This window comes from Thalassophryne amazonica, chromosome 15 (genome assembly GCF_902500255.1).
Source record: "Thalassophryne amazonica chromosome 15, fThaAma1.1, whole genome shotgun sequence".
NCBI classification, from domain to species: domain Eukaryota; kingdom Metazoa; phylum Chordata; class Actinopteri; order Batrachoidiformes; family Batrachoididae; genus Thalassophryne; species Thalassophryne amazonica.
The window spans coordinates 65,252,096-65,266,327 of record NC_047117.1 but is presented as its reverse complement, the minus strand read 5'-3'; the positions used below and the strand labels follow the sequence as shown (position 1 = coordinate 65,266,327).

The window sequence follows — 14,232 nt, the reverse complement described above, 5'->3', positions numbered from 1 at the left end:
GTTGCATTGCGTAGCAACGCATTGAATTAAGGGAAAACGCAGAACAGAGTGAGAATTGAGAGATTCCCAACCATCAAATTATCTGTTCAAAGTTACTTAACAGCCAGTAATTAATTATTACTTTATCAAAATGTTGTCATTTTGCACCACTTTTGTTTGCTCACTGACAACTCGACAATTCTTCGTCTTGGCCAGATTTAAGTGAGAGTAGGCGAAGAATTCAAGAGGACAGCCTTTGCAAATGGCACAAAAGGCAAAGCTGACATTTTGCCTGCAGCAACATCTTAATGTTATTGTACACATGTAATGAATTCATATTAGCAGGAAACCCTTCTTTGAAAGCTAGTTTGAAGAAAATTAATCAGAGATAAGTTGTGACGTGATCTTAAAATGAATACCTACTGACAACACTTCAAACATTACACTCTGATTCAAGGGCGCAATTTAGAACTAGAAATTGGGGTGGGGGGGGGCGCGAGGCCCACAGGGCTGAAGCCCACAGGCCAGGGGTCTGGGGGCAGCTTTAGGCCCCCAAAAGCCAACGGTTTCTAGATAAGCTCAGATGCATTCTGAGCATCCAGAACAGTAATTTTAATGTTTTGAGAAGACCATAAAGTGGACACCATTTGAATTATGCAATTTGAAACTGTGGATATAAGTACTTTATTCTGAGAATAGCCAGCATTGATTTTATTAACATCCTGGTGTAAATAAGGTATCACCACGTGTAGAACTCAAAAAGAATGATAGGTTGAGTTCTCATTAAAAAAAAAAAACAACTGCAATGTGGTAAAATGTATTTATAAATATGAAAGAACAGGCTCTTAATAATTATTAACTATCGCATACTCTATTTTTTTTCTCAAGATTTGTTTTTACATAAGTTTAATAGAAAACTTCGCACCTCAGACTCCTCAAACGGGTGTGTAGGAGATAAGGGACAAGCCCAGCTAAACGTGAAAATGAAAAGGTCCCGCACTCCGTCTTACTTGCTGTAGAAAAATTTATTCAGGACGTTTATTCAGATGTTGGTGATACAGTCCTGAATAAATTTTTCTACAGCAAGTAAGACGGAGTGCGGAACCTTTTCATTTTCACGTTTTTGCATAAGTTTGAAAAAAACAACAGATCATAAGTTTAGGATAAATTACTTATCATGAATTTAATTTTCGAAGTGGCACTAATGACAACACTCATACTGAACATAGTTTCGCTTGCATGGACTGATTTTGGAGATTAAGCAATAACTGCAGATGGGCTTTCTGAGGTCCCAGCTGGCTTTTCTGATTTCCTTTTCATTTTTCCCGTCCACTCCAACTTTCAGAATTTAGTAAATTAGTATATGGTCCATTGATACTTATGTGTAGACATTAGTTCCTAGAGGCAACTATTTTTGGTTTCAAATCTGGGCAAATGCAGTCCCAGAAAATTCAGAATGTGACAAACAAGCAACAGGTGTTGTAAACAAGACAATGCTGCTAAAAATACAAACTTGCAGAAACAAAGATACTATTCTGACATGGTTTGCACATAAGACTAGCATAGCATGTTTCAAGTACACACATATATGTCAGAAGGTGGAGGGGACATACCATATTCTGTCCACCTGGTTGAAAAGGTGTGGGGGACATGTCCCCCCATCCCCCACCAAATTGCGCCCATGCTCTGATTTTTATTAGCAATATCTCAAATAGAAACACTGTTGCACAGTTTTCATTTTTCCAAAAATCAACTCCTCTGCGCCCTGTTTTGTGGAAGTGCTCTTGATTTAAGCCAGGTCAAATCTAGGAGTATCCACTGGAGCAGCACGTTGCTGTAACCATCACACAAATGAATTGTTTTGGGTCCTGGATGACAGCCACCAAGGCAGGTAACCAGTTCATCCCTACCACACAAAAGTAACCATTACCCTCAATAACTGCTCATTTGATACAAAGTCGTTCCAGCTGTACCCAAGGATGCTCAGAACGGACCTGGTGACAAACATATCCAGTCATCACATTTGATCACTGGTTACTGGTAAGACAGGAAGCACTTTGACCCTAAAGACTTGAACCTTCATTCTCCTACTAAGGTATAGGTTTAGCAGCTGTAATCTGCATTGTGTTGTGTTCTTTGACCCCCCCCCCATTCGCTCCCCTCAGGACGCGAACTCATGATCACCGGCATGGGAGGTGGGCTCTCTAACCAGAAGGCCAAAAACCAGGGCTCTGGCCTTGTAGCTAGAGAATCCTTCTAACTGTTGGGGAGTGAGGTTTACTAACTACTCATGCAGAGTGACTCCTGCTGGCCTCTGTTCCATTGGCGTTGCCAAACAGTTCTTTCCAGTGACCTTATGACTCTATAAGCTCTTCCCATCTCTTGATCACAAAGGTAGAGATGAATGTTACTATTGGGATATGTGAGTCTAGCTACAGGTTTGTCACTTTCACTGCACACAGATAGTCAAGTCCAGGAAGTGACTGAATACCTGGATCTTAGCGTTGATCCAGGACAATTGCAAACCCAGTCACTTTGATTCCTCACTCAGTTTCTCAAGTGTTTCAGTCAGGGCATCCACTGATTCTGCAAACACTATGCAAAAGGCACAGTTAAATGCTAATATGTATAAATTGTAATAAAGCAACAACAACAACAAAAAAAAAACTTTGATAAGGTAAACCAATGGTTGTACATATAACTTTGTTAAAGTCAATGAATATCTAAAGCGTAAGTGGGTTCTCAAGACCAGTTGCTGCTGACCAAACATTTAGGTATCTCTTACCCTAATGACCAAGAACCATCAAGGACAAACTCATTAATTCAATTTCAGTTCAAATCAATTTATTTTTATTTTATTTATATCATGCCTAATCACAACATATGTCACCCCATCAATCATTGTCACCTGGGATTCACTTATAAATAAATCACCTTGGACTGGAACATAATTATTGAGTCTGGCTGCCTGCATTCAGGGGTTTGTTTCTGACCAAATCCTAACAGGAAACGATGAGAAACCATTTTATCATCTCCTGTCAGTGTGGACTTGAGCGAATGTCCTGGAAGTAAAAAGTTGCTTTTGTTTTAATTGGACAAATTCTAGGTGTGTGGGAGATGATTTCAGCTTAATGAACAGAATTTTTTGTCATCCTCCAGTCATTTGAAAAAAGTCACATCCTGAACCTTTGGAGCGTTCTTGCATTTTATCATGAACTGCACACAAATGGAGCTTCAGTATATATGTTATTCTTTCTGCAGGGAGGTTTCTTGAGAGCTGTCATAAATCATTGAGGCTGGACTGAGTCTATGTCCAGTTGCTTTTGCTACAGGCGCTTCAGCAGTGCTGGTGGGTGCGCCAAAAATTAGACAGCAGGATTATATGTAACACATCCTCTCCAGGCAGCTTCAGAATCAAATCACCCACTATCTATGATGAAAATAACTTCATCTAAAGCCCCACCAAGGCTACTACTCACAGCTGTGAAAAATGACTTAGTGAATCGAAGTGTACACTGCAAGATTGGCGAGAGGCCACTAATGAGGCAGATCAAGGCTTCCATGAAGTTAGTGCAAAACAATGTGCTCAGAAATATTCACCCTTCTACATTGTTAGTTTTGACCACAAGAACAGTAAATCAGTGGCAATTATCAATGCAGACAAGCTAAGATGTCTTATGGGCTCATAAAAGGAAGCAGATCTGAAAAGTATTTTGTGTTATGTGGGCCGTCCGAAGAGGAGGTACTGCTGGCCAACGCCAGAGGGCGCCCTGCCTGTAGTCGGGTTTCAGGCACCAGAGGGCGAAGTCTCCACCCAGGAGCCAGGACTGACAGCTATCAGTAATCATCATCACGGCACCATAAAAGCCTGGAGGAGACACCACATCTCTGCCGAGATATCAGTTAACCACTCAGGTAATTCTGTCAGCCGTTGTTTCTGTGCCAAACGCACATACCTTGTTTGTTCTGAACTTTTTGCAGGAGTACCTGGAACGCTACTTACAGCTGGAGCTGGGTTTGTGGACGGTGGGGGAGTGACGATCTTCACTCCTCATTCCACTTACGTTAAGTAGTAGTTCAGGCTCTGCCGTTAACTGGTTCCAAAGTTGGAGGTGGAGGTGTCCCCTCCAAGTGGATAAACATTGTGAGTTGCTGACTGCTTACTGGGTGTCCACACACCCACCATTAACCTGTTTTTGTTCCTGCCAGCAGTACCGGATCTGACAGCTGAAGTAGAGGCCACCTGGGGACTCGGGACTTGGTGGCTTCGGTGTACTGCAGGTCTTCGTTGGCGGCGGTACCTTGTGGCCCTGGCTCTTCTCTGGATAGGCGTCTCCTACTCTCGGGCCTGCCCACACGTCACCTGTTGTATTTTGTAATTGACTGTCAAAAAGCAGTATTCAACCTGTTGTGCACATTTGCCACAATAAATTGTATTTATTGGACTATCTATTGACCGTTCATTTGCGCCCCCTGTTGTGGGTCCGTGTCATTACACTTCCCCAACATTTTGTCCCAAGAGCAGCTATTCCACCACTTGTTTTATTTATTTATTTATGGCAAATCACCTTATATAGACCACTCAAATCAGTAACAATCGTCTTTCTCATGTGCAGTAATACTTGATAATTCATGTGCAATATTACCAAACATTCATTTTGAATTGAGTATTTTCATCTTGTAAATAGTGTATTTACTGTATATATTGTTGTTATTCCTGCACAGTACTTGCTGTCTGTGTTTTTGGTACTTATTTTCTCTTACCTATTACTTAGCATACTTTGCACAATTGTATTCCTTTGCTGTTGTAACATCACAAATTTCTCTGCCACGTGACTAATAAAGGATTATCTTATCAATCTTATATCTGGATCACAACCACACCAAAGCATTTTTAGAAGGGCAAATCATCCTTAAGGACTTATCTCTGCGAGGATGTTCATGCTCTTGGCCCTCAAACTTTGTGATTGAGAGATATGTGAGATGAAGCCGCTGGACAGAGGCATTTGGAGGTGCTGATCCCTCTGCAGGAGAACAAGCACCCAAGTCTTTAGTAGGGATGGGTATCGAGAACTGATTCTTTTCAAGAATCGTTCAGAAATGATTCGATCCACCGACATCAATAGCCTTTTTGCTTAACGATTTCCTTACTGGTCCTTCAGAGCGGATGTTGTTTTTGAGGGTGTTTTATCGGGAAAATGATCATTTCTCTACATTGATTGCAGACCCTGCAGCGGGTCTGTAATCAACCGCTTCTGCAGCACAGCTCTGCTTGAAGCAAAGAAGCAGTTCTCTGACCCACTGTTGGTTCATTGCTTTGCTGCTTTTCAGAAGCGGCAAGTCCGCTTCTTAACCCCTCTCAAAGCCATTTAAAAATGTCAATCTTGAGTCACTTTTGTGTGGATGAAAGTCATTTCATTTCATTTCATTTATTATACAGGAAAAAGGTTAAAAGCACAATTGCACATTACCCCAGGCCTGACTCAGTTAAAACTGTTTTACAGCAGGTTCCTGTTTTACACATAAACCTACACACAAACAATCATTTCATTCAATCATGTGGACAATAAACCTAACATGTACAGCACACATTCATAAAATCATAAATACATAAATAAAAAAATAAAAAGATCAGACAAGTAAGAAAGGTAGATCAGTGGTTACACGAATAACTATTCAATAAATCGTCTCTGTCACTAACTGGGACTCTTGTCTTATTGCAAGCAAGAAACGAGAATCGTCCTCCGTTCCGTTTGCACAGCTCCAAATGCTGCGACGCTCTCTGCCGAGTCAAGTTAGAGTCCGACCGGAATTAATAACTTCAAAGCAAATCACCACTTTAAATAAAATGACACCTCTTTCCAAATGCTGTAAAACAGACAACAAACTACAACAGACTAAAACATTTTTTCTCCCAAAAAGAGACGTCCTCTGCTCTTTGTGAATGGCATTGATGCTGATGTGCAGCGCAGCCGGCTCTAAGAGCTCAGCTCAGAGGCTATGGAGTTAAATTTGTGTCATTGACTGAAAACTACAGATTTTATTTCTATTTATGTCCAGAGATCAAGGATCCAGTGACCTATTTCATATTTATTTACTTTAAGACTCAATAAAATGTTATTGACATAGAAAACCTGTAAAGCCTACTTTTAGTACACAGAAAATTCACAGGAGGTATTGATAAGGGAATCGATAAGGAATCAGATCGATAAGCAGAATCGATAATGGCATTGACATCGATAAAATCTTATCAATACCCATCCCTAGTCTTTAGGGTCCTGGTGCTTCCTGTCTTACTGAATGGTCGTGGGACTTGGACGCTGACCAGTGTCCAAAGGTGATGACTAAATGTCTTTGGTACGAGGTCTCTGTCATGGTTCACACTTTGGGTTCTACTTTGTTTTGTTATTTTATTTGCATGGTTGGTCTTTCTGTACAAATTTGTATTATTTAGTATTTTCCTTCTATGAGCTTCTTTGATTACTTTTTATGCTGACGTCTGCTCTGTTTTCACCTCTGGGTTTTGGTATTTGTGTGCTCACGAGACTCTGAGTGTCCACATGTAATTGTTTGGGCATTTTTATAAGCACAGTTTTAATGATCTATTCACAAAATTATATTTGGTTTTTCCAGCTTTCTTGCATTTGAGTTCCTTGTCCCAAGTAGCTTGTTCACCGCTATGTTTTCACCTCCTGCTTTTGGACCTGTCTGCCTAGAATGTTGTGTCTTTGCGTTGACCTCCGCTCCCTCTGTTTTGGATTAGCTTTCTTGTTATGCACCACAAAAGACTGCTGCTTGATTGGATCAATTACCTGTGATTCGACTGAAAGCCTGAACAACTACCACGTCAGTGTTAACTTCCTCTTTGCTGCAAGAATTCTGTGCTGGAAAAAATAAACCATTTTATTTTTACTCCTACTTCATGTGGTTCTCTGCTCAGAGGTCAAAGGTCTCTTTGGAGGATCCCTGGGTGCTGCTGGAATCACTTCGTATGTAACACGTAGTTGCTTAGGGAGACTCAGAAGAGGAAAATCACTTGCATTGTGAGTAAATATTAGCTACAGCATTTAAGCCACATGGCATGTTTCTCTGGACGTAATCCAGCACGTAGGTGTGTCAATGTTGAGGAACCCACCAGCTGGACAAAGCCAAGGACTCGCCCACATTTAACCTGGCTGCAGCAGAGAAATGGCTACTTTTGAGATGTGGGGATGGACTGGTGGTCTGTTTTGGTGGTTGCCATCAAGGACGACCTATCATATCTCTCCCTCAGAGACAGGCAGCATATACATAAAATACACAAAGTGGATCTGCATGAAAATTCAGTAAGGTATATATTATATTCCAATTCTAAGGTGGAACTATGCTAGTATATTAAGCTATATTTAAATATCTAAAAAGGAAGAGTAAGATAGAAGAGTAGAAAAGAGTAGAGTAGAGCCACTTAGGTGCAACATGTCTTGATGTTCTCAAGACACATTGCATGTTGATTTGGGACAAGTTTTTTGCCTGATGCACTTCGTGACACAACTTCCTTACAAAATGTAGCAGGGGTGGGATTTGAACTGGGAACCTTCCACACTGAAACCAAGCACACTATCCACTTGGCCACCACCACTCATTCACACTGCCACTAAACCCTTATAAATGCTAAAAAAAACCCCAACAAAAAAGTCCCGTCAGGCCTGAAAACATTTTATACTTCTTAAAATGTACAAAGTTCCAGATTCTCCAGAGAGAATCTACAGCATTTTGAAGCAGAGCCGGATAACTCTGTGTGACCATGGACGAGACCTGGGCCCATCACTTTGAAACCAAGACCAAACAACAGTTGAAGCAATGGAAGCATGTGTGTTCTCCCCTGCAGAAGAAAGCAAAAGATGTCTCATCTGCTGAAAAAGACATGGCCTCTTTCTTCTGGGTTCCTGAGAGCATCATAATGGTGGATGATCTCCAGAAGGAACAGACCATCAATGGGGCCATTATGCTTCCCTTTTGCAACAACTGCAGGAGAAAATAATGCAGAAGCGGCGTGGAAAGCTCTGACAGGGTGTTGTGTTTCTTCTGTTTACTTCAAGATGTTCTGTTCTCTTCTGCATTACACACCGGGAGCAACTGTCCCCAAATAGTGGTCCCGGTGTGTAGTGAGCGCCTTGCATGGAAATACCCTGACGTGTATGGGTGAATGAGTGAACGTGAGGCATCAATGTAAAGTACTTTGAGCATCTGATTCAGATGGAAACACGCTATATAAATGCAGTCCATTTATATGGTGCATATGGTGACACACAGCACCAGCATATGCTCCCTGACCTAATCTGACCTTGAAGAAGGCTGCTGCAAAAACATAAAAGATTAATTTTTTTCACTGTGATCTGCATATCTGCAAATTTTTTAACAATACTCTCTGAAACTGGAGCCTTTATTATTAAGTTAACAGCAGCACTGTTCATCATCGCTGTATAAGAGAACTTTTCCAGTCTATTGAATAACAGGGCTTATATCACCAACAGGAAGGTGTTGCCATGTCAACTCTTGTCATTTGCTCGTTTACTTTTTCCCCCAATGACTCCTAATGCACTCACGCTGTCTCGAAATGGTGTTGGTCTCTGTGGGAGACAGTCGGTACCAATGCTACGTTTCTTCCATCATCAATACAAACACATTTTCATATTGATCTCACTTAGTGGTTACTTCCTGCGGCTTCGCGAAGCACCCAGTGTAATCACAATAAAAGCTATGACAGACACAACAAACTCTTTTGACAACATGACATTTTGAAATTGTTCTATTCAGAAAAGTTCTGCGCATGAGTCAATATTCATACAAAGAATACAGAAAAACTGCGATGTCTTTTTAAAATAACTAATATAACGTTTGTACCTGAGACCCAATCCCGAATAAGCGGTAGAAGATGAGTGAGTGTGACTATAATGTGTGTCGGACCAAACAAAAGAAAGATTTTCAAAGTAAAAGAGGACAAATATAAGTGCATGATGCACTTAAGCCTTTGTCTGGCTCTTGCTTGTGTCAAGTTGGAAACTGAAAAATAGTGCAAAATCCACAAGGAATAACATCTCCTGGAACAGTTTACACTTCTACCAACGAAGGTCCTACAGCAATGAGTCCCCAAGTGTGGGCTGTGGTCCCCTGGTGGGTCATGAAGATTGGTTTCACTTGCAGGTGGGCCATGAAAGGTCATAAATAAATTTTAAAAATCTTTGATGTTCAGTTCTGTAAAAACAAGAAAATTAATATGTTTCTTTTGGCTTGGTCAGGCTTGTCACTGCAAAGGTGATATTGATCTACATATTGATTTAGCAGAGGTTTTACACTGGATACCCTTACTGATGCAATTCCATGTGACAATGAGATTAGGGCTTTAGTGTTCTTGACCCGGGAAACTTCTTGTTTTTTTGTTTGTTTTTCTTTTTTTTTTTTTAGCTATTATTTTTAAAACGTAACTATGTGTTGTAAAATACATCCATGGGATTTAAATTATGTGTACTTCTTCATTCATATTTCTGAGATTATTATGATGCATTTTATGAAAATACTTAATTTTCGCCTCTTGTCAGTCAAAACTGGCAGACCTATTTTTATTAAATTCCAATATCATTATTACCAAAAACAACACAAAATATAATATATAATTACCGAGAAATAAAGAAAACTAAAAAAAACAAAAAACAAAAACAAACAAAAAGTTACAAAAAACATAAGATAAATGCGTTGCTTGTGGAAAACCACCTTAAAGTATAGCAACATTGAATGTTTGGTTTCTTTCTTTCTCACCTCTCCTTTTTAAAGCAGTGGTTGGTTCAGACCTTTTTAAAGCTCCGTGTGGCCATAGACAAAATGCCCCACCCAAAGCAGCAAACCGATATGGACAGAGCACTCCATATCCCACTAATGGAGTACCTCTCTCCACAAAAAAACAAACAAACAAACAAACAAACTGGCGGTCCTGCAGGTTTACAACCTGACCGCTTACATTTTGAACATTAATAAAACCTTAGATATCATAAATTCACTGTTTCCCATCAGGCTCTCATGCTTGATGCATATATTTTCCTGATTATAGGACCATATGATTGCTGCATGTACCATAATGCATGTTGTAATTTAGAGTCTTGAAAAATGCATTAACTTGACAAATTTTACTTCAGTGTTGTGAAGTGCATAACATATACTCAACAAAAATATAAACGCAACACTTTTGGTTTTGCTCCCATTTTGTATGAGATGAACTCAAAGATCTAAAACTTTTTCCACATACACAATATCACCATTTCCCTCAAATATTGTTCACAAACCAGACGAAATCTGTGATAGTGAGCACTTCTCCTTTGCTGAGATAATCCATCCCACCTCACAGGTGTGCCATACCAAGATGCTGATTAGACACCATGATTAGTGCACAGGTGTGCCTTAGACTGCCCACAACAAAAGGCCACTCTGAAAGGTGCAGTTTTGTTTTATTGGGGGGGGATACCAGTCAGTATCTGGTGTGACCACCATTTGCCTCATGCAGTGCAACACATCTCCTTCGCATCATCCGTGAAGAGAACACCTCTCCAACGTGCCAAACGCCAGCGAATGTGAGCATTTGACCACTCAAGTCGGTTACGACGACGAACTGGAGTCAGGTCGAGATCCCGATGAGGACGACGAGCATGCAGATGAGCTTCCCTGAGACAGTTTCTGACAGTTTGTGCAGAAATTCTTTGGTTATGCAAACTGATTGTTCCAGCAGCTGTCCGAGTGGCTGGTCTCAGACGATCTTGGAGGTGAACATGCTGGATGTGGAGGTCCTGGGCTGGTGTGGTTACACGTGGTCTGCAGTTGTGAGGCTGGTTGGATGTACTGCCAATTCTCTGAAACGCCTTTGGAGACAGCTTATGGTAGAGAAATGAACATTCAATACACAAGCAACAGCTCTGGTTGACATTCCTGCTGTCAGCATGCCAATTGCACGCTCCCTCAAATCTTGCACATCTGTGGCATTGTGCTGTGTGATAAAACTGCACCTTTCAGAGTGGCCTTTTATTGTGGGCAGTCTAAGGCACACCTGTGCACTAATCATGGTGTCTAATCAGTATCTTGATATGGCACACCTGTGAGGTGAGATGGATTATCTCAGCAAAGGAGAAGTGCTCACTATCACAGATTTAGACTGGTTTGTGAACAGTATTTGAGGGAAATGGTGATATTGTGTATGTAGAAAAAGTTTTAGATCTTTGAGTTCATCTCATACAAAATGGGAGCAAAACCAAAAGTGTTGCGTTTATATTTTTGTTGAGTATATGTTAAATATAATGCAATGCTAAAATACCCTTGGCCGTATGAGCATCTAATCAGTGAAAGTGTAGAAAGAATGTGAGCTTTTGACCCCTTAGAATAGGTCAAGGTTAGCCATCTTTGATTTTGTCCAAGGTCTGTGTCCCAAAAATGTTCCCTGTGAATTTGAAGATAGAACTGGACTTATTGAGCACAGACAGATGGATGGACGGATGCAAAGTCTTCGCAATATCCAATGGCCATATGTTGTCCATTGGGTAATAAATAGACCTCTTTGTTCTGTGGAAGGAATTAAAGTAAAAGGGAATTGAGATAAGAGTTAAAGACCTTAAGCTTTAGTGAATAAGTAGGACTTCAGATGGTTTATGAAGATGCCTAAAGAAGCAGCATCTTTGATCTCTGGGAGAAAGTTCCAAAGTGTCAGGGCTGTAACACTGAAGACTCAATCCCATAAGTCTGAGGTCTGGTGTGAGGGAAGAACAGCAGACATTTGTCTGTGGACCGCAGAGTTTAAGAAGGAGGAAAAGGAATAGATAATGCAGATCAAGGGTGTGGAGGAATTTATCAGTGAAGAGGGGATTTTATAAGTGATATGGGTCTTGACTGAAAGCCAGTGAAGGGGAAAGAGGGTGGGCATGATGTGCTGCTAGGTATAACAGAAAAAAAACTTCTCTTAACAGACCAGAGTAGAGTAAATAATCTATCCCAAGGTACAAAACAAGCTAACCCACTTTAACTCCAGATATAGTCTGGGAGTCAGAGATGTGGAGCAGGTAGCTCAGTCAGATAAGAGTTGGACCACCAATATGTAGATCTAGGTTGAATTCTTGGTACCGTTGCATGTATGTGTCCTTGGATGATTTGTCCTAATCTATCCAGTTGTAAATGGGCACCAGCCTTGGCTGGAAAAAATGACCTGCGATAAACTGGGATTTCATCTAGGGGTAATTGTCGACTCTGTTGTGTGGGCCGCCAGAAGAGGAGGTACTGCTGGCCCACCACCAGAGGGCACCCTGCCTGAAGTGCGGGCTTCAGGCACGAGAGGGCGCTGCCGCCACGGACACAGCCGGGGGTGACAGCTGTCACTCATTCATGCTTCATCATCTCACTCCATAAAACCCGGATGTCATCTCCACCTCATCGCCGAGATATCGTCAAACCGTTCAGGTAGTATTCTCAGCCTTGAAAGTGAACTGTGTATCAGTCTGAACTCTTTTTTGCAGCCGTTTTCCTGTGGTGTTCCGTGTCTGTGAGACCGGCGTTCGGTGTGACCAGCGACGGAGTCGCTTCACACCTCTACCAGATAAGTGGGTAGACAGGAGCTGCATGAGTGTGTGTTAGAGGTGGAGGTGGCATTCCCACTGTTGTTGCTACTGGGTGTGCACACACCCATATCTTATTGTCTCTGCTCCCTGCCAGCAGTACCAGATCCGACCTTCGAAGACGGTGGCCACCTGGGGACTCGGGACTTGGCGGCTCCAGTATTCTCCAGGTTCGGTGGCGGAGGAAATCGTGTGGTTCCGGTTCATCTCAGGACAGACGTCTTCTATCCTCGAGCCTGCCCACACGTCACCCTTGTGATTGACTGTCTGTAAAATTTCACATTCCTCTGTGTTGTGCTCATTCACAACAGTAAAGTGTTCATATTTGACTCTTTCATTGTCCGTTCATTTGCGCCCCCTGTTGTGGGTCCGTGTCACTACACTTTCCCCAACAGACTCTCATGCTATGAAATCCAGTGATAAGCACCGGCACCAATGAATCTCAGGTTTTATATATTATATATTATATTTATATATTATATATATATGACTGTAAATTAAAAATATTGTCAGGCAGGGGGTATATTGTAGGCTGTTATACCAGGATGGGCAACAATGTACTACATTACTTTCCAGCTGTTCACCTCAGAATGGATTTCCATCTTCATCACTCTGAACTCAAAGAATCTGTGTGAAGGAATCCTGCAGACTGTTGGGTCATCCTGAAAATGGGCTCATACACATTATGATGGTGTTCATCCCTCCAGCTGTGTTCCACAGAATTGTAGAACCTTTTCCAACCAGCTAACAAGCTGCAGCTTCAGCAATCTGACTGATGTGATAAATAAAGAAAAGTCAAGAGGAAAATAATTAGTATGCATGTTATAGGTCAGGGTTGCACTGGGATACATTGATTTTTAGGGTTGCTGAATTATTTCGGTACAGGTGAGAGCTGTTCAGCTGGTGACTCACTATATGATGACGTGCTATAAATACGCATTCTGCCAGGATCTCCAGAAATGCATGCCATATTGCAACATGTGTAGAGCAACTGTGTTGCGTCTTGGTGAGATGAAACCACAAGACAGTAGTTTGATCATGGTCAAAACTTTCCACGACCAGTGCCATATTTCTGTATTACGTTATAACTTACATTGCATGATGTCACATGAATATTATTTCAAGCAGCGAGAAATGCATAAAGGGGCACACACACACACACACACACACACACACACACACACACACACACACACACACACACACACACACACACACACACACACACACACACACACACACACACACACACACAAGCAAAACAGCAGTCCAAAGAAGACATAATTACACATTCACTTCCGTAATAACTTTAAGAGAGGTAGAACAACCCCAATTCCAATGAAGTTGGGACATTTTGTAAAATGTAAATAAAACCAGAATACAATGATTTGCAAATCCTCTTCAATCTATATTCAATTGAATACACCACAAAGACAAGCTATTTAATGTTCAAACTGATAAACTTTATTGTTTTATGCAAATATTTGCTCATTTTGAAATGGATGCCTGCAACACATTTAAAAAAAGCTGGGACAGTGGTATGTTTACCACTGTGTTACATCACCTTTTCTTCTAGCAACACTCAATAAGTGTTTGGGAACTGAGGACACTTATTGTTGAACCTTTGTAT

The 14,232-nt window shown here is 41.2% G+C and overlaps 1 protein-coding gene across 1 annotated transcript in view; it reads right to left on the bottom strand.

The window, feature by feature from the left end:
- plppr2b (phospholipid phosphatase related 2b) overlaps positions 1–14,232 on the bottom strand; it is a 157,420-nt gene that overhangs the window by 29,579 nt on the left and 113,609 nt on the right.